Raw genomic sequence first — 20,407 nt, forward strand, 5'->3', positions numbered from 1 at the left:
TTCAGTGGGAGTCGTCAAGCACCCAGTCACCAATGCAGTACTAGACGTAGCCATTCCAATTTACACACCGCGTCATTCTCTACTTCTTAAAATCAACCTTCCAACTGAATCAGGAAATCTGTGTGGGTGTGCGTGCGTGTGTGTCTCAGATTGACTGCCTCAGAAAAGGCAAGTGGAGAAAGGCAGCTGTAACTGCTTCTCTGGAAGCTTCTAATTCAGCAAAGGCCGCTGGGGGAAATAAGGTGGGGAGGACTGTGATTGGCTGTCGGATTCTGAACCACAGCCGTTTAGTAGGAAAAGGGGGACATGCGACTTAATGATCCAACAGGAGCTTATTTTAGATGTGCTGAGCAACAACCAAGGCTTTTTGAAGCTTGGGTATAATTTGAGCTAATGCTAGCGCAAGTCATTTTTGATTTGGGCTGATCTATGCTGGGCTCGTCTCGTCGGCTGGTCAGCACTATTTTAGCCGACTATGCTGTTCTGGCTGCTTGGAGACCATTGCATCGTAGTGTAGCTCTTCTGTAAATTGAGGCGATTTTTGACAAGCTTAAGGGGTGCGAGCTAAATCAAGCACCTAAACTATCTGAAAGAAAACACGTAATGTTAGGAGCCAGGTCTACAGCCTTCAGAGTCAGCGATGAAGAGGCGACTCTGGGATGCTGGCCTTCTAGGCAGAGTTCCTCTGTCCAGTGTCTGTTCTTTTCTCCCATCTTAATCTTTAATTGGCCAGTCTGAGATATGGCTTTTTCTTTGCAATTCTGCCTAGAAAGTCAGCATCCCGGAGTCGCCTCTTCACTGTTGACGTTGAGACTGGTGTTTTGCGCGTACTATTTCATGAAGCTGTCAGTTGAGAACTTGTGAGGCATCTGTTTCTCAAACTAGACGTTAATGTACTTGTCCTCTTGCTCAGTTGTGCACTGGGGCCTCCCAAGCTTTCTATTCTTGTTAGAGACAGTTTGCGCTGTTCTGTGAAGGGAGTAGTACCAGATCTTCAGTTGCTTGGCAATTTCTCGCATGGAATAGCCTTCATTTCTCAGAAACAAAGAATAGACTGACGAGTTTCTGGCCATATTGAGCCTGTAATCGAAACCACAAATGATGATGCTCCGGAAACTCAACTAGTCTAAAAGGCCAGTTGTATTGCTTCTTTAAATCAGAACAGTTCAGCTGTGCTAACATAATTGCAAAAGGGTTTTCTAATGATCAATTAGCCTCTTAAAATTATAAACTTGCATTAGCTAACAACGTGCTATTGGAACACAGGAGTGATGGTTGCTGATAAATGGGCCTCTGTACGCCTATGTAGATATTCCATTTAAAAAAAATGCGATTTCCAGCTACAATAGTCATTTACAACATGAAATGTCTACACTGTATTTCTGATCAATTTGATGTTATTTTAAAATGGACAAAAATGTTGGCTTTCTTTCAAAAACAAGCACATTTCTAAGTGACCCCGAACTTTTAAACGTCAGTGTAGTTTAGAGTGATGTTTCCGTAATACACACGATTGCCAGTGTTCTATTTGCGACACTTAGGGTGTGGGTTGATGGTCACTAGACTTGATGCCCTAATGTTATACATTGTTCTCATATCTGTAAGTAGTGCTTACATTTACATTTAAGTCATTTAGCAGACGCTCTTATCCAGAGCGACTTACAAATTGGAAAGTTCATACATATTCATCCTGGTCCCCCCGTGGGGAATGAACCCACAACCCTGGCGTTGCAAGCGCCATGCTCTACCAACTGAGCCACACGGGACCTGCTTGACACCAGAGCAAGTTACTGAAGTTACTGAAGGTCCAAGGACACACTGATTATTCACTGTCGTATTGATGACATTATGTGGACACTGATGTTCTGATTACTTCATGACTGCCCTTTGATGTAATTGATTACTGATGATCGTCTGACTACTGTGATCGCTCCGATTACGGTTTTCTGTAGTAGCTGATGTTTATAACTCGGTAGCAGGAGACAAAGGTCACTGCTACACTGGGTTTTCTACAAGCCCCTAGGGCTAATGCTGACAAAACCGTTTCCTGTCTGATTGGGGTATAAGGGCTTGTTTAGAGAAGGCCAGGTAGACTTTATCTGCTTCTGTGCTGGGTGGTGTCTCCCTGTTGCAACTTGTAATACACAGAGTGATTTTTGATTGCTCTCCTTTTGTTCACCTGGACATTCCTATAACAGACACGTAGTGTGTGTGCGTGTGTGTGATGATTGCCTGTGCTTCCAGACTGATGCTGAAACTGAAGAAAGGGATGCCTGGATGGATGTCCCGGAATCAACCAGACTATATAACTGGGAGATACGCACAAATAGATATGGGCACAGCTACGTGGGAAGAGGAGCAATTTGAGTAAACAATCCGAGGCTTTACAGTCGAGAGACAAAAGTCTGTACACTTGCATAGTAGTTATGTAGCCGTTGTTGAGGTCAGTGGCGCAGCTGTGTAAGGCACTGACTCTCAGTGCAAGAGGCGTCACTGCAGTCCCTGGTTCGAATCCAGGCTGCATCACATCCGGCCATGAATGGGAGTCCCATAGGGCAGCGCACAATTGGGGTAGTCCGTCACTGTAAATAAGAACTGACTTGCCTAGTGAAATAAAAAAATAAAACAGTGCTCAAATTCTTTCCATGTCTGTGTTCCATTGTTTTCACTGATCTGAGTGGGAGAAGTCTGGGTTGTCTTTGTCCCTGAGCTAACGGGATAAGGAGTCTGTTCACTGCCTCTACACACAGGGCCTTGACCTGAAAATCCTTCTTCCCTTCCTTGAAATAATTACTGATCTAACATGACTGGATGAAAGCTTCCACTACACTGCTTTCATCCATCACGTCATGTGAGATCTGTGATTTATTGACATCTGAGAAGAAAAGAAGGAAGCAAGGATTCATTTTCAAAGGAGAAAAACAAGGCCATGGTAGCCATTTCTGTTTAGGACAACAATTGCAGGTTTGAAAGGTTGGTGAAATAAGGATGCTATTATGTAGTGGGACCCAGATGCCATCTAGTGCCTTGAAATTCTGGTTATAACTGCATGAACGTGTATTATTAGGCCTATAAATAAATACAAGTTTATTTTTGAGCTCATTGGACACCAAGCTTATGGTAAAGCCATAGAATCCTTTTGTTGGGCAAGAATACCAGAGAGCTATTTTGCTTGGCACAAATACTGGTAATTTCAACTAAAAAATATATTTGTCCTTCTGATAGCGTTGAATCAACGTGGAAAACTGACTGGATTTGAAAGCAGTCAACATAAAAGGAATTTTGAAAATGTGTGACTTTTTCCAAATTGTAACCTAAATCCAATGGCATGGTTCCAATTTTTGTTGATATCAATTTGAAATTGCAAACTAGATTTTGAACCTCCATCCCTTCTTTGAAGGAACGTCACTGATCTGACTATTTCGGTGAAAGATATGTTGTTGACCAGGTTTGCTTTCTCCTGTCCAGTCATGCTAAATCAATCATTATTTCAAGGAAATAAGAAAGGAAGGCGAAAGGGAGATTGTACTTGCAACATTTTGTATCGAACGACAGGGGTGAGTAAAGATATTACCCTTGGGGAGTTTGTAACATCACTGCGCTTCACTATTACAAATCCCGCACACCTCAGACCCACTTCCAATGGCCGCACAGTGTACCATCCCACTTCTAACACCAATGTAGGTGAGAATGGGGGTGATGACCTCCCTGAGCAGGGATGGAGCCATGGCTGCCTTACTCCAAAAGCAAAAGTGCTCGCAACAAACGTTGGTTAAGTTCCCATTCAAAACGGGAAGTTGGTGAACTGTTGTATTCGTCGCATGTGACTAATACAATTTGATTTGAAATAAACAAACTTTTAAAAAAATAGGATGCCTGGAATAAGGATATTGCATTTCTTGGCAATTGACCCGCATTCTACCAACACCACTGCACACTTAGTGGGAAAGGTATCACTCACTCTCTCCTCATACATCTGTGTCCCTGCTGGAGGGTGGTTGGCCCTGTGAATATTGATTGACAGCGGCCTATCTTCCAGGCTTCCTGTTGACATCAGTCTGTCCAGAGGAGATCTGGGCCTCTCAAAGACTGAAACACGCAGGGAGGATAGATGACAGTATGGAAGAGTGCACACACACCTCTTGCCAAGGAGAAGTGCTGAATCTTCAAAACGCAAGGTGCTGTATACAGCACTCCTTTGCGGCACACACACAAACTTGCACTCCCATTATGTCATGCGCATGGGTGTTGTATACACACTGACAGTAGTATGTTAGCAAGTGTGTGCACAGTATTGTTTTCTGAACTGACAGCACAGACCTGTATTGGTTATCAAATACTGTAATGGAAAAGAGTGTATGTATGTGCATAAATCAATGTCTGGGCTTGAGTACAATATGCGCCTCCAATGATGTCAGCAAAGGGATTCCTTTACTGTATGTGTGTTGATGTCAGCATTGGGATCCCTCAGTGCTCCTGTGGAGGTGACTGCAGCACTTTCCTGCTTGACAGAACAGGCACCTTGGGAAGCTGGCACGAAGAGTGTCACCAGGATCTAAATGTGCCTCAAAACACTTTCAGTAAGGACTCAGACATACAGCCAGCACACACACAGACATATGACGCATACACGTATGGCACCCCGAGAATCACACACAAAACCACGTGCAAAATGTGCTCATAGTCCACACAAACACAGCTATAAGTATAATATGTTGTAAATGAACTATGCTAATGTTACTGTAGATGTAGGCTAATCATTCATGGACCTGTGCACCATGGGTAACGCAGTTAATCTAAATGTGTACATTTTGTCAATGCACAGAGACCTCATAATACTGAATGCAGTTCTTACTGACAAATGAGAGCAGGAACAGACTGTTCCTGAGTATTCCCAGCAATATGCCATGGAGTTACTGTCAGGGCTACTTTGCTGGCTGCTTCCCAGTGAGAATATGTTCCTGGAATGAGTCACATGCTGGGAGGTATCCCAGCAAAAAAAAGTATGACAAATGTATGCACTCACGACTGTAAGCCGCTCTGGATAAGAGTGTCTGCTAAATGACTTAAATGTACGTATCCCACAATGACCTGCAGTGTGAGCGAGCACCACTGAAGACGCTCCATTCACGCTCACTTTCTGTATTCATGAAGGATCACTTTAGAACACAGATATATTTATAAAACACAATGGAAGTGAAGGCTGCTAACATATGCAAACTGCACAGGAATCTGTACCTTAAATGTTACCTTTACTGTAGATGTACACACACACAGTCAAAAAACACATGAAACAAGCATACAAACTGTACAGCCAACCCCAATGTGCTGTCATTACTCAACTTTTGAGGAAACCAGTTACACTTAACATCTGAGCAGTTTAATAAGTGATTTTGTAGTCATTACTCAAACTGATACAGTCACTGTGACCCTGTAGGAGGTCCAGATGTGAGTTGTATCAGCTTGAAAATGCTGACTAACTCCCCCACTAAGCCACACCTCCAATATAATTTCCCAGTGTGCCTTGCCTTCGAGTAAATAAGTTAAAAACATATCAATGACCATGTCTCTATTTTCAGTCCTTTGGCCTTCACTCAGTGAGTTCCTAGGTGAATATCATTAAACTCTTTATGACAATACATTAGATATCACATAAGGTCTTATTTTGAGGCCTAGATGTATTGTAACAGTGGCCTGAAACTCATGGTTTACAGGGCACATCATGCCTACAAGTATGGTTCCAAATTACAGTAACAAATTACCAGATACAAATAAATAAAACATGGATTTCCAGGAATCTTACAACCAGGATATCTGTAAAACCTGTGAAATTTACCAGAATTTTGAAACCCTACTTGCAAGTCACATTATACCATCTTGCAAAATTATATGTAATTCCCAATGGAATCCAGCCAGAGTTAGGATATCCAACAAATTTTTATTCACCCACAACCTGCATTCATAAATGACTGCCAGGGATAGGAACAATGTGAAGAGACTACCTAAGCCATTTACACTGGAACAACCATTTCAGTAACACGTGCAAAAAAAACTAAATGATTGGATTCATTTATATTTCTTTGTCTTGCATAATCAATCACTCAATGTACATGGAAAAACTCTGATATTAAAAACAATTACATTTTTTTTAACCTGTAGAAAAGCATGCTGGTTAAATTAATTTGTTATAATTTTTTTTTTAAATGATGCTGTGACTTCATTTAGTTGAGTCAGTAGCACAAACTTTATTTTTTTTAAATCCCCTTTTTCTCCCCAATTTCGTGGTATCCAATTGTTAGTAGTTACTGTCTTGTCTCATCGCTACAACTCCCGTACGGGCTCGGGAGAGACGAAGGTCGAGAGCCATGCGTCCTCCGAAACACAACCCAACCAAGCCGCACTGCTTCTTAACACAGCGCGCATCCAACCCGGAAGCCAGCCGCACCAATGTGTCGGAGGATACAACGTACACCTAGCGCCCGGCCCACCACAGGAGTCGCTAGTGCGCAATGAGACGAGGATATCCCTACCGGCCAAACCCTCCCTAACCCGGACGACGCTAGGCCAATTGTGCGTCGCCCCATGGACCTCCCGGTCGCGGCCGGCTGCGACAGAGCCTGGGCTCGAACCCAGAGTCTCTGGTGGCACAGCTAGCACAGGTTTACAGTCACTGTTCTTACTCTCCCTACTTACTGTACATCACTTTGTCCAACTACACCTACATTGTATGACTTACTTTCCCCGCAAAACAGATGGCGACAAAGACAGCCTGAGACAACCAGGGACAACATGCAAACGTTAGCACTCTGGGTTGTCGATAGGCACAGACCTAGGATCAGCTTCTCATCTCTGAACCGTGACCTTAGAATGGCATCACCCAAACGTCGTTATGTTTTTTAACCATTTAATTTTGAGTTTAATTTGTTTTCTGAACTGGGTTCAGATGGAAATGATCATCTCGACCATGTTGGTGACTGCATCCGTCCAACCAAGTGAGGCTTGGCAGGACTTGGAAGTTTGTGAATATGGGCAGTTCCATCTATACTGAACAAAAATGAAAATGCAACATGTAAAGGGTTGTTCCCATGTTTCATGAGCTGAAATAAAAGATCCAAGAAACTTTCCATATGCACAAACAGATAATTTCTCAAATGTGTCACATTTGTTTACATCCCTGTTAGAGAGCATTTCTTGCTGTTTAATCAGCATGGTCATTACACAGATGCACCTTGTGCTGGGAACAATACAATTAAAATGTGCAGTTTTGTGACAATGAATACAGTTGAAGTCATTAAAACTTGGTATTCAACCACTCCACAAATTTCTTGTTAACAAACTATAGTTTTGGCAAGTCGGTTGGGACATCTACTTTGTGCATAACAGTGCATAACAGAAGTAATTTTTCCAAGAATTGTTTACAGAGATTATTTCACTTATAATTCACTGTATCACAATTCCAGTGGGTCAGAAGTTTACATGCACTAAGTTGACTGTGCCTTCTTTAAAGAGCTTGGAAAATTCCAGAAAATGTCATGGCTTCAGAAGCTTCTGACAGGCTAATTGACATAATTTGAGTCAATTGGAGGTGTACCTGTGGATGTATTTCAAAACCTACCTTCAAACTCAGTGCCTTTTTTGTGGACCTCTGCAAGTCTGGTTCATCCTTGGGAGCAATTTCCAAACACCTGAAGGTACCACATTCATCTGTACAAACAATAGTACGCAAGCATAAACACCATGGGACCGTGCAGCCGTCATACCGCTCAGGAAGGAGACGCCTTCTGTCTCCTAGAGATGAACGTACTTTGGTGCAAAAAGTCCAAATCAATCCCAGAACAACAGCAAAGGACCTTGTGAAGATGCTGCAGGAAGCAGGTACAAAAGTATCTATATCCACAGTAAAACGAGTCCTATATCGACATGACCTGAAAGGCCCCTCAGCAAGGAAGAAGCCACTGCTCAAAAACCGCCATAACAAAAAGCCAGACTACGGTTTGCAGCTCACATGGGGACAAAGATTGTACGTTTTGGAGAAATGTCCTCTGGTCTGATGAAACAAAAATAGAACTGTCTGGCCATAATGACCATCGTTATGTTTGGAGGAAAAAGGGGGAGGCCTGCAAGCCAAAGACCACCCCATCATGTTATGCCGGTGCTTTGCTGCAGGAGGAACTAGTGCACTTCGCAAAATAGATGGCATCATGAGGTAGGAAAATTATGTGGATATATTGAAGCAACATCTCAAGACATCAGCCAGGTAGTTAAAGCTTGGTTGCAAATGGGTCTTCCAAATGGACAATGACCCCAAGCATACTTCCAAAGTTGTGGCAAAATGGCTTAAGAACAACAAGCTCAAGGTATTGGAGTGGCCATCACAAAGCCCTGAACTCAATCCCATAGAAAATTTTAGAAAAAGTGTGTGAAAAACTGAAAAAGCGTGTGCGAGCAAAGGAGGCCTACAAACCAGACTCTGTTACACCAGCTCTGTCAGAAATTTGACCCAAGAAACAATTTAAAAGCAATGCTACCAAATACTAATTGAGTGTATGTAAACTTCTGACCCACTGGGAATGTGATGAAAGAAATAAAAGCTGAAATAAATCTCTACTATTATTCTGACATTTCACATTCTTAAAATAAAGTGGTGATCCTAACTGACCTAAGACAGGGAATTTTTACTAGGATTAAATGTCAGGAATTGTGAAAAACTGAGTTTAAATGTATTTGGCTAAGGTATGTAAACTTCCGACTTCAACTGTAATTATACTTTTCACACCCCTGAGTAATTTCATGCTAGAATCACATTTAGAAGCGATTATAGCTGAGTCTTTCTGTGTAAGTCTAAGAGCGTTGCACACCATTTAAGTCTAGCCATAGATTTAAGTCAAAATTGTAACTAGGCCACTCAGGAACATTCAATGGCATCTTGGTAAGCAACTCCAGTGTATAATTGGTCTTGTGTTTTAGGTTATTGTCCTGTTGAAAGGTTAATTTGTCTCCCAGTGTCTGTTGGAAAGCAGACAACCAGGTTTTCCTCTAGGATTATACCTGTTCTTAGCGCTATTCCATATATTTTTATCCCAAAAAAACATAGTCCTTGCCGATAACAAGCATACCCATAACATGATGCAGCCACCACCATGCTTGAAAATATGAAGTGTTACTGAGTGATGTGTTATGTTTCGGGCAAATCCAACGCAACGCTCTGTATTCAGTCCGCCCTTGCATGACCAAATCTGAGGCAATCATAGACATCCATGTTTCATAAGTTTGGACATCACAGTACAGTATAACACAGTTGAGAACAGTACAGTAAAGAAAAGTACAGTACAATGTACTCTACTGAACATATCTTTACTATACTGTAATGTATTGAACTCTACTGTGCCGTCTATGTTTAACAAAAAATGTAGACATCTATTTCAGATTTTGTCTGGTCCGGCTCAACTAAAAGTGGTCTTGTTTGGGGGCAGAGCTCATTACAATAATTGCCAGTGTGTAGAAAAATACCCAAATATGCAATAGAAGGATATTGCATATATATTGCATATACCTTTTTGTAGCCATAATTCTGTATAGTACAGATCAGGGACCTATGATGTACTTCAGTTACCAGATGTTGATCCACTTCACCTACTGTAGTAAAATAACCAGATTATTATATTTTTTTACTCAAAGTGTCATGTCATAGCTGACACCCTATTCTTTCTGCAGACATCTTTGAATCTTAATTCGGAACAGATAACAGGTTTTGGAAAATGTGGTCGCATAAAAAAAAAACGAAGGGAGATTTTATCGTCATTCTGTTACCAAAGTTTGCATCTGCACAGTTGTTCCTGTAAATGTATTTTGTGAAACTTTGTAAAACCACTCAAAGTAGTCCTTGTGCATAGAGTATTGCTTTCGTTTTTTTACTTTGAGATCAATGTTTTTTGTTTGGAATACGTTTTAAAGTGACAAATATGATGTTAATGTTGGTGGTAAAGTTTTAAAAAAGAAAAAAAAGAAAATGGATTTTAGGCCTGTATAAATTTCAATATAAGATGTTACAGTTTGCTTTGATAAACCAAGTGTGATATACCCAGGATGTGAGGTGACCATACTGTATGTATGCATGCAAAGGCCATGGGGCACAGTTCTTGTCTTCAGGGGCTGCAGTCCTGCTGCTTTATCTCGCACCTTGTACTAGCACTGAATTGATCGATTTAAAGTCACTGATGTCCCAAAGAATGTACACACATCAAGGCTTTGGACAACTGAGCCGATCCAAGCCCAAATCAAGGCGTACTGAGCTCGCATGGTTACTGGAACCCTTCTGAAAATAACAATGTGAAATAAAAATAACTGAGCCAGCACAAAATGGTTTGGGTCTGCATAATAATGTGAAAGGGTAATGGTTTCCATTTCCCAGGACTCAGTCTCAGATTAACAGGATAGGACGAGAACCAGCAGACATGTCGGCCCTTGAAGACTGGACCTGTGACACGCTGGCTATAGGCATAAACCCACTCGTAACATTTGACATGACATAATGTTAATGCTTAGCTGCGTAGGGGCATGGCGTAAGCATTATTCTGTTCTCCCCAGGGCATTCATCACCACAAAGTAGTTACAAATCGGTAGCCTATCAGAATGTTTAGCAAATGAAATAGTTAGCACATCTTACTATAGCATCTAGCACTAGTATGCTGCCAGTAGCACAAACGATGACATCACTTTCCTACGTGAATGAGGAAACCATCAAAATAAAAGCCTGCTTTTGAAAACATTGCGATGTGGATAAGTCATTCAAATGATATTGAATTTTAAAATCAATGGCCACTTTTAATTGTGCATACAAGAAAATGCAAGAAGTCATTTCTGAAAACAAATAGAAAATATATGTTTTAACCTTCTCAAGTGTGAGATCCAAATGTCTAAAGGTCGCCGCAGCGTGAGTTTTTTTTATGCCCATGATGTCAGAATGCACTCACTGTTCCAAAATGTGATTGTTACCCAACAGGACATAGGGCTGGGCGGTACGGCCACAATCTCATATCCCGATATAGGTCATTTCATATCCTGATAACGATACATATCACGATATAGCACATTTTCTGTAAATTCAATGAATAAATAGTTTATATAAAATGACCACATGTAAAGGCCTATTTCTTATTACATTTTGAATATACGCAACAAATAAAAAAGGTACTTACTCATATGTTATTATTTCTCCTTTTATTTAGAACCTTTGTGCAAATTTTCAATTAAGGGTGTAACAAAATATTAAATATTAATGTATAAAATCTATAAAAATAAAATTAAAAAAAGGTAAATAGAAAACACTTCAACTATAGTTGCAAACAAAATAAATATATATTTATTTATTTTTAATTTAAAAAAATGGGGGGCTTGTCTGTTTTGCATGTTATTTTGGCATTAATACGTGTCACATATCAATTTGTATGTGGTACCTGGGGTGACAGGTAGCCTAGTGGTTAGAGTGTTGGGCCAGTAACCGAAAGGTTGCTGTATCGTATCCCAGAGCTGACAAGGTAAAGATTGGACATTCTGCCCCTGAACAAGGCAGGTAACTCAACGTTTCTAGGCCGTCATTGTTAATAAGAATTTGTTCTTAACGGACTTGTCAGGTTAAATAAAGGTTAAATAAATTAAAAAAAAACTTGGGTCGAGTGTTAGCACCAACTCACGAAACCCCCGTTTCTCGCCCGTGTAAATTGGGGCCATGTCTTTGCAGATGTAAGTTGTAACGGCAGCTGTTATCTCCTTCCGTCTTCGTGATACTTTGCCATATGGTGTGCCGGGGGCAAAAGCCTCTTGCAACGTCTGAGTCGGGGTTTGTTTTGAGCACTCGACTGTACTTTTTTGGGTCTCATCCGTAGACTCTCTCCGTACTGTTTCACATGATTCTTGCGTAGGTGGTAAAAGAGGTTAGTGGTGTTTGAGCCCGTTGTCGGGACCGACATGCAGCATATTTTGCAGAGGACAGTTTTCTGGTCCGTGTCAGACTTTTCATACCCAAACCACGTTCATGCAACCAAAGTAGCCCCTCTTAGGGACAAGTGCCGTGTCTGCTTTGTGTCACATTCACTCTTGTCCATGTTTGTTTGTGTTGCAAATGTCCTTCCACGCGGCACGCAAAGCGTCGTCCAATTGATGAAAAATGTTGCCATAAAGAGTGATTTGCGACAACCAAATAAACGACAGAGCATAATATGAAACAATAGACATTTTTCTATCGTCACACGATATATATCGTCATAGCTCCCAGCCCTAACAGGACAGTTAACTCGCGCTGCCCTCAAACCAAGGCACGCTGCCTGATAATTATCTATAGATGGTTTCAACTTGTCAATTTTTCCCTCCTGGCCAGTGGTGTAAAATACTTAAATACAAATACTTCAAAGTACTACTGAAGTTGTTGTTTGAACTTTTAATTTTCTTTAAAAATGTAGTAAAGTATGTACTTTTTACACCATACATTTTCCCTGACACCCAAAAGTACTCCTTACATTTTGAATGCTTAGCAGTACAGGAAATCTGTCTAATTCACACACTCAAGAGAACACCCCTGGTCATCTCTACTGCCTCTGAGCTGGCAGACTTAAAACACAAATGCTTTGTTTGTAAATGATAACTGTTGGAGAGTACCCCTGGCTATCCCGTAAAAGATAAATAAGGAAATTGAAATGTATACTTTGATAGTTAACTATATTTAAAACCAAATACTTTGAGTTTTACTCAAGTAGTATTTAACTGGGTGACTTTCCCTTGTGTCATTTTCTATTAAAAAGGTATCTTTACTTTTATTCAAGTATCAAATTTGGGTACTTCTTTCACCACTGCCCCTTTCCACATTTGTCTGGCACCCGCATTGCCTTTTATTTATTTTTTAAGGAAAACAAACTCTGCGAATGCACATGTGTGCGTTCCTATCAAAGTAAGTGCCTTATTTTCTGTATATTGTTTTGTTGTTTCTACTGTAGCATACCATATGCATGTATGGAGCGTAACGTATTTACGGTTTTATTCACATTTTCAAGTACTGGTGAAAAATCATGCATTCCGATTCTTGCATAGATTGTAATAGACACGTGTTTAGAATACTTTTTTGAAGGTTGTACTGATTATGATAAACTAATGCTAAGCAGCATCCCGCTCTTTCAGTTTTCCTACAAGGCTGCTATCAATAAACCATTTTGAGTCGGGAACGTTTAGAAAGACACTATCAGTATCAAGTCATCTATGCATTTTTTTAATGTGGCGCCATGTTTGTCACGTAAGCGCCTGTCAGTCCAAAGATGTTATAACGAAACGAGATGAAGTGATAATTCACTCGACTGACTTGTGTTTTCACGACAACTGGGAACTCTAAAAATACGAGGTCAAATCATGATGTCAGTGATCTTCAGATCGGAAAGTCAGAGCTCTAACAAGAAGCCTGATGTCCCCGGATGGAATTACGAGTTGGATGACCGTTAAACGATTTTCTCCCAGTCGATGCTCGTTTTTATACGAGTTCCCAGTTGTCTTGAACACGCTGAAGTCAGAAATTGGAGATTTCCCAGTTGTCTTGAACGTGGCATTAGATTGTAACTATGGTACCTCAGGGTTTCCAGCGCAGATCCCCCTTTCCAGGGGTTTTATTTAGCATAAACTTCTGTGTTTGCCCCCCCTTTTATTGATAAATCGCCCATAGTAATATTTCCTGCATCATATCCCCCCACGACACCTTCCCTCCCATGGACTTGAAAACCCCCACAAATTAAATGAACCCCCCCCACAAACGGTTTCATCCCTGTTTAGTTTTTGCTCTACTGTTAGGCTAGATTTGGGGGGGGGGTGATCTGTGAGGTGATAACATTTTATTTGCATTGTGATTTGTCTAATACTGTAAACGACTTGTCAAGTCATGTCCTCCGGTTGTTGTATATACAGTAACAAGTACATCGAAGATTTGCAATATGCTGAAAAGTGACCAAAGCTCATTTTTCAGGCAACGGGCGCAGCCATCTTTGACCGTAACTTTGTTTATTTGCGTCTTATAGTGAATAGCACTCTGGGATTGAGTTTTTGCTTGTCAAAGATAAACAAACATGGCTGCCATCAAAGAATTTAGCTTCTGTTAGCTTAGCTGACACGCATCTCTTTTCTAAACAATATTACATTTCTCCCATCTGCTCACCAGAGATGTGGTACATTGTAAACAACTCTAGCTGGTAGGTCGCTACCTTATGTTTTGTTTGTTGTCATCGCAACCTGTTATTTAGACTGGTTAATGGAATGAATTTGGCTGTGGATGTGTTCCACGTGATGCTTGGATGGTGAAATTCGCATTTATCTTTTACAATAAAAAGGGGAAATTGAGGAATTTAAGTTGTGAAGCCCTTTATTTCCCATCAGTACAAAACATTGTTTAGATGCTTTTCAGACAACTCTTCCAAACACATATTTGCAATGGTTTGCTGCACTGACCACTCAACAAGGATCACCAATATGTGATCGTACACAAAGGGTTAAAAACATTTAAGACCAATAATGAAAAAAATACAATGTTGACACTGGTATGTTGAGAATATTGGGCTGAGTAAAAGCTTGTTGAGGGGATGGTCGGGGAAATGTCCCTCGGGGGAGCAGCAGGTAGCTGACTAGTGGTGTTTTTGCCATGATGCTCCTGTACTGCCCGTGTCTGAGTGATTGAATCAGGGAAAACAGGGCATGGTTTGGGTGGCTGGGGTCCCTGATGGGGTCCCTTCTTTACCTTCCTGCGACACCTGGTGTTGTAGGTGCCATGTAGGGAAGGCAGTGCACACCCAGTGGTGCGTTCGGCTGCACATGTCACCCTCTGAAGCGCATTCCGGTCCGCGGCATAGTTGCCGTACCAGGCTGTGATGCAGCTTGACAGTATGCTCTCGATGGTGCTCCTGAACACTGAGGGCCCTCAGGGACAGGCTGAATTTCTTCACTTTCCTGAGGTTGAAGAGTCACTGTCATTCCTTCACCACGGTGTCTGTGTGGTTGAACCATTTCAGCTTCTCCGAGATGTTTAAGCTGAGGAATTTGAAGTTATTGACAGTCTCCACGGCGGCCCTGTTGATGAGGATGGGGGCGTGTCCAGCCTGGTTTCTCCTGAAGTCCACAATCAGCTCCTTTGTTTAACTAATATTAAGGGACAGGATGTTTACCTGGCACCATTCCGCCTACATCCTCCCTGTAGGCTGTCTCATCGTTGTTGGTAATCAGGCCTACTACTGTTGTGTCATCAGCGAACTTGGAGTTGGAACTGTGGGAGGCCACACAGTCGTGCGTATACAGAGAATACAGGAAGGGACTGAGGACGCACCATTGTGGGGCCCCCGTGTTTAGAACCACTGTCGAGGAGGTAATGTTGCCTACCTTTGGGGGGGGGGGGGGGGGTCAGGATGTCCAGGACCCAGTTGCATAGGGAGGAGTTCAGACCCAGGGCCGTGAGCTTTGTAATGAGCTTATAGGGCACTATAGTACTGAAAGCCGAGCTGTAGTCGATGAACTGCATCCTTACATATGCATTCCTTTCTGAGGATCTATCAGGGCGGTAGGCAAATTGGAGAGGGTCAAGTGTGTCGGGGAGGGAGGTGGTGACATGATCTTTGACTAGCCTCCCAAAGCACTTCATGATGTCGGAAGTCAGTCAGTGCTACTGGTCGGTAGTCATTCAGTTCAGTTACTTTACCTTTTTGGGAACAGGGATGATAGTGGACATCTTGAAGCGGGTGGGTATTAGCGGCCCAAGTTTGGGAGAGATTGAAAATGTTTGAGAACACAACAGCCAGCTGGTCTGCAAATGCTCTGAGGGCATGGCTATGGATACAATCTTGGCCAGCAGCCTTGCGAGGGTTAACATGTTTGAATTACTTACATATGTCCTCAGTGGAGACCGTGTGTAGCCCACGTTGTCACTGGGGGCTCTCCTCGTCAGCTCAGAGTCATTATCTTCGAATCATGATTAAAAAAAGGTGTTTAGCTTCTCCGGTAGGGTGGTGCTGGTGAATGCGATGTGGCTGGCTTTTTATTTGTAATCCGAGATTGTTAGGAGCCCCTGCCACTTACGCCTTGTGTCCGACCCGCTGAATTGCTTCTCCACTTTTTCCCCTATACTTGCATTTCGCCATCCTGATCGATCTGCGTAGGTCGTATTTGTATGGTTTAACCAAACAATTGTCCCCGGTTACCTTGCCCTGTTTATAGCAGCATCCCGCTCTTTCAGTTTCCCTACAAGGCTGCGATCAATCCACCATTTTTTGAGTCGGGAACGTTTAGAAAGACACTATCGGTATCAAGTCATCCATGCATTTTTTTTAATCCGGTGACTGTCGGCATGTTCATTGATGTTATTCATCTCCAGAGGCAACCCAGAACATATTCCAGTCCACGTGATCAAAACAGTCTTGGAGAGTGAATTCTTAATGGTCGGACCAATGCTGTGTAGACCTCACCACAGGAACATCCCTCAAGTTTTTGTTTGTAGGTGGGGAGAAGCACGATGGAGTTATGGTCGGATGTGCCGAAAGGAGAAATGGTCAAGAGTAGAATGCAAGTTAGACAGTCAATGTGTTGGTAGTAATTACTTTTGTTAAATTCCCCCACAACAATGGATGCTGCCTCCAGAAATGCGGTCTCCAGTTTGTTCAGGGTCCAATTAAGATCTTTGAGAGAATTTTTTGTTTCGGCTTGGGGCGGGATGTACTCAGCCATTGCGATAATCCCTGAGAACTCTCGGTAGGTAAAACGGGCGACATTTGATGACCAACTATTCCAAGTCGGGGGAGCTCGCAAGCTCCTGTACGTTTCCTCTGTCACAAAATGGGTTGTTGGTCAAAGCAGAGCCCACCACCTTTGCTCTTGCCAGAGACAGCCCACTTACGATCTGCTTAAAAAACCAGTAAAACCCGCTGGTTGTATATAATCCGTTTGGATGTCGGAGGAAAGCCAAGTCTCAGAAAAACAGTATGTTGCAGGATCTGATGTCCCTCTGGAAGGAGATCCTCACCTCAAGTTTGTTCAATAATGATTGAACATAGGCGAGTAGCATGCTTGGTAACTGAGGACGGGTCGCCCAGCGTCTTAATCTTATTAAGACTCCGCCACATCTACCTCTCCGTCAGTGTCGTCGCTTCGTACTCTCCGGTAAGACTGCCAAGCAGCTCAGCGCCTAGTCCATTGTTCCGCCATCTCAAGGAATTCGGGGAGGTTGGATGGACAGTGATTACCCAACGATTTGTATTCCAATAGTTCTACTCAGATGTATGTAGTAATGTAGAAAAACTGATTAAGAACATTTGAGAAAACGCACGGGGAAAAAAGTAGAAACCGGCAATGTTTTATCGGAGCTCGATGCGCGGCACCCTCTGTCGGCGCCGTCTTAACCACCTATACATCACTAGAGCTTGGGATGCGTATAACAGTCGAAGCTCTGCTCTTCGTTCACTCTCTACAAGCCAATATACATCCCATGTACAGCATATTACAGTGTATTGCATTGAGGGCTATGGATGGGGTAGAGAGCAAAGCTCTGCTGGATATGTACGACACACTCCCCCTCCAAAACTACACATATTTGATTAGTAGTGACCCTACTGAGTATTTCCCATCCCACTTTAGCTGAGACGGGTAGAAAGGTTCTCTCTACAAGCCAATAAGTATCCCATATACCGTGTATTGCATTGCAGTGAATGGCGTGGTAGTAGTAAGGAGTCACCAGTGCTCTGTATTAAACCGGTTGCCAGCACAAGAGACCATTTAAGTTTCAGAGTAATTCTGTATGGAGTAATTCCAATAACACATTTGTATTTAATTGAAAGTGTATTTATTTTAATATAGCCTACACAACAGCGTTCAACCACAGGAGGTTGGTGGCTCCTTAATTGGGGAGGATGGGTTCGTGGTAATGGCTGGAGCGAAATAAGGGGAACTGTATCAAATAAAACATGGTTTCCATGCGTTTGATGCCATTCTATTTGCACTGTTCCAGCCATTATTATGAGCCACCCCTCCCCTCAGCAGCCTCCATTGCAAATATCAGTATTTGTGTAAACCTTCAAAAGAAATGCAGGTATAAATACAGTATTAAACTTCGCCAAATTATCCAATTATTTTGTGAAATGCGGTTGCAGTGTTGTGAATAAGTTGTACTGCACTAGAGTCCAGCCCCCCCCGATTAAAATCGATATTCCCAAAGTTCAGCATGTCTTTGCAGGGGGACTCTTATTTTGAATATAAAAATACCCGATCGTGCTGCAGGCATACTATCCTGCTGCTAGGAACACGGTAATGCAAGTACTACTGACATCGATTAATTTGCATGTCAATACGTTTCTGTGGTGCGTCGAGCGCACAGGCTCATTGCCTTGCACACAATCCTGAATAGGGACTGTACTGAACAGTATGCTACCATTACTTGCTATTGGGTTACTCTGGGATTTCCCTACGTCATTTCTTAATGCACATCTCATTAATAAGACGCAGGCTTTAAATCAATCACTTTCACTTCATTGAAAGTGATCAAGACATGCACACATGACGCTTATACCAATGTAGTGGTTTGACTATAAACATATTTAAATTCCTTTTGTTTTCGATAAGAATCGTGGCAATGAACGATAATAAAATATAACATTCTGACCACGGGTGCATCGGGTAGCCTACCCATGACTTACCTTTTGCGCAGAGGTGCGAGATAACGGACCCAAAAAATAAACGTGAGCACAGCCTTTATCCGCAGTTATGGTGTTGATATCACGATGAATTAATTCGTTTCTGTTTTGTGCAGTCTCGGATTTATGAACGGGCGGGGTACCGCTTTAGGGGGCCCAAGTCCACCGCAGGGGTGTAGAAGTACCCTGGGTTTGAGTCACGTACAGCGTCGGCATCACTCCTCCGGTTGGCAGCACCGTTGGTGTGAAATTTTCGGGTTGCGGAGGCAGGTCGGCCTTTTTGTAGCAAAATGTCACCGTGTCTAAAGGTGCGCGCTAGCAACACTATTCTCCTTAATTATTACAACTACGGCTCGTTTTGTCTCCTTTTCCCCCATATTTGCTTCTTCATCGCAATGCGCCTTCTACACCCTCACGAATAAGGTCCTCCGTATCATCTTCTCTGCCAGCAGATTCTCAAATCCGAACGCCCTGTCCCGCAAGCAATGCAGGTTTGGAGCCAAACCTACCGAGTAAAATGGCGAATGTAGCCTCCTTAATTATTGCAGTTTGGCTATGAGTCCCTTTTCTAACATTTTTTGAAATTATGCATTACTGTATATACCAGATGCGTGAGCCGTGCCTCCTCACTGTTGATATGGTTTCATTATATTATGGGGGAGAGCACAACGTGGGCGGTGACTTAAAAGGGATAGACCAGCGTTTCCCAAACTCGGTCCTCGGGACCCCAAAGGGTGCACGTTTTGGTTATTGCCCTAACACTACACAGCTGACTCAAATTATCAAAGCTTGATGATTAGTTGATTATTTGAATTAACTGTAGTGCTAAGGCAAAACCAAAACGAAAAACCTGGGACTCTGGGATAGACCCATCCTGCAAGAGTGTGTGTGTGTGTGTCTGCAAATGACAGGACTGCATTTCTATCCATATATTTTATATAATTCATTGACGTGGTTTAGGTTAATATCCCATCCATTGTGGGCTCTGCCTGCCATGTAGCTAATGGTATATAAGCCAGCAATTCCATACAGAAAAGCAATATATTGAAATATATATGGTGGAAGGGCAAATTTGTTTTTTAAAGGTGACAGGCTAAAGTCTCCATGTAAACCATTCCACTTAATAATAATGCTAATTTAGGCTTCTTAAAGGGGCAATCTGCAGTTCTAACAATAACAAAGTGGTAACTGATTTTGTAAATAGCTGAGGGATGTGGCTGGAGAAATGTAATCGCGCTCAAACTCATGGACAGAGCTATGGATACAGGGACTGACCATGCATGATATCAAGATGATAGCCTAAAAGCATGGTTAAAACTATAGTGTTTGTTTACATTTACATTATTTACCAACAAACGTGTAAAACAAGCTCATATTTTGGGTTCTGATTGGGTATGACAGTTGACCTAAGCTTATGAAGTATCTATGAGTTATATTCTTCAAGTATCAATGGATACAGTGGCTTAGAAAGTATTCACCCCCCGTGGCATTTTTCCTGGTTTGTTTCCTTACAACCTGGCTTTGTATCACTTAATTTACACAACATGCCTACCACTTTGAAGATGCAAAATATATTTTTTTGTGAAACAAACAAGAAATAAGACAAAAAAACGGAAAACTTGATCGTGTATAACCATTCACCTCCCCAAAGTCAATACTTTGTAGAGCCACCTTTTGCAGCAATTACAGCTGCAAGTCTCTTGGGTTATGTC

General features: G+C 42.1%; 1 protein-coding gene across 1 annotated transcript in view; it reads right to left on the reverse strand.

Annotated features, from left to right (window-relative positions):
• Window positions 1–19,375, reverse strand: part of LOC139547012 (E3 ubiquitin-protein ligase HECW2-like) — a 77,625-nt gene extending 58,250 nt beyond the window's left edge. Inside the window, exon 1 of the mRNA XM_071356044.1 lies at window positions 18,699–19,375. The gene's annotated coding sequence lies outside the window, so the exon portion shown is untranslated. The remainder of the gene's footprint in view (window positions 1–18,698) is intronic.
• Window positions 19,376–20,407: the final 1,032 nt, after the last annotated feature.

This window comes from Salvelinus alpinus, chromosome 20 (genome assembly GCF_045679555.1).
Source record: "Salvelinus alpinus chromosome 20, SLU_Salpinus.1, whole genome shotgun sequence".
Taxonomy (NCBI): Eukaryota; Metazoa; Chordata; class Actinopteri; order Salmoniformes; family Salmonidae; genus Salvelinus; species Salvelinus alpinus.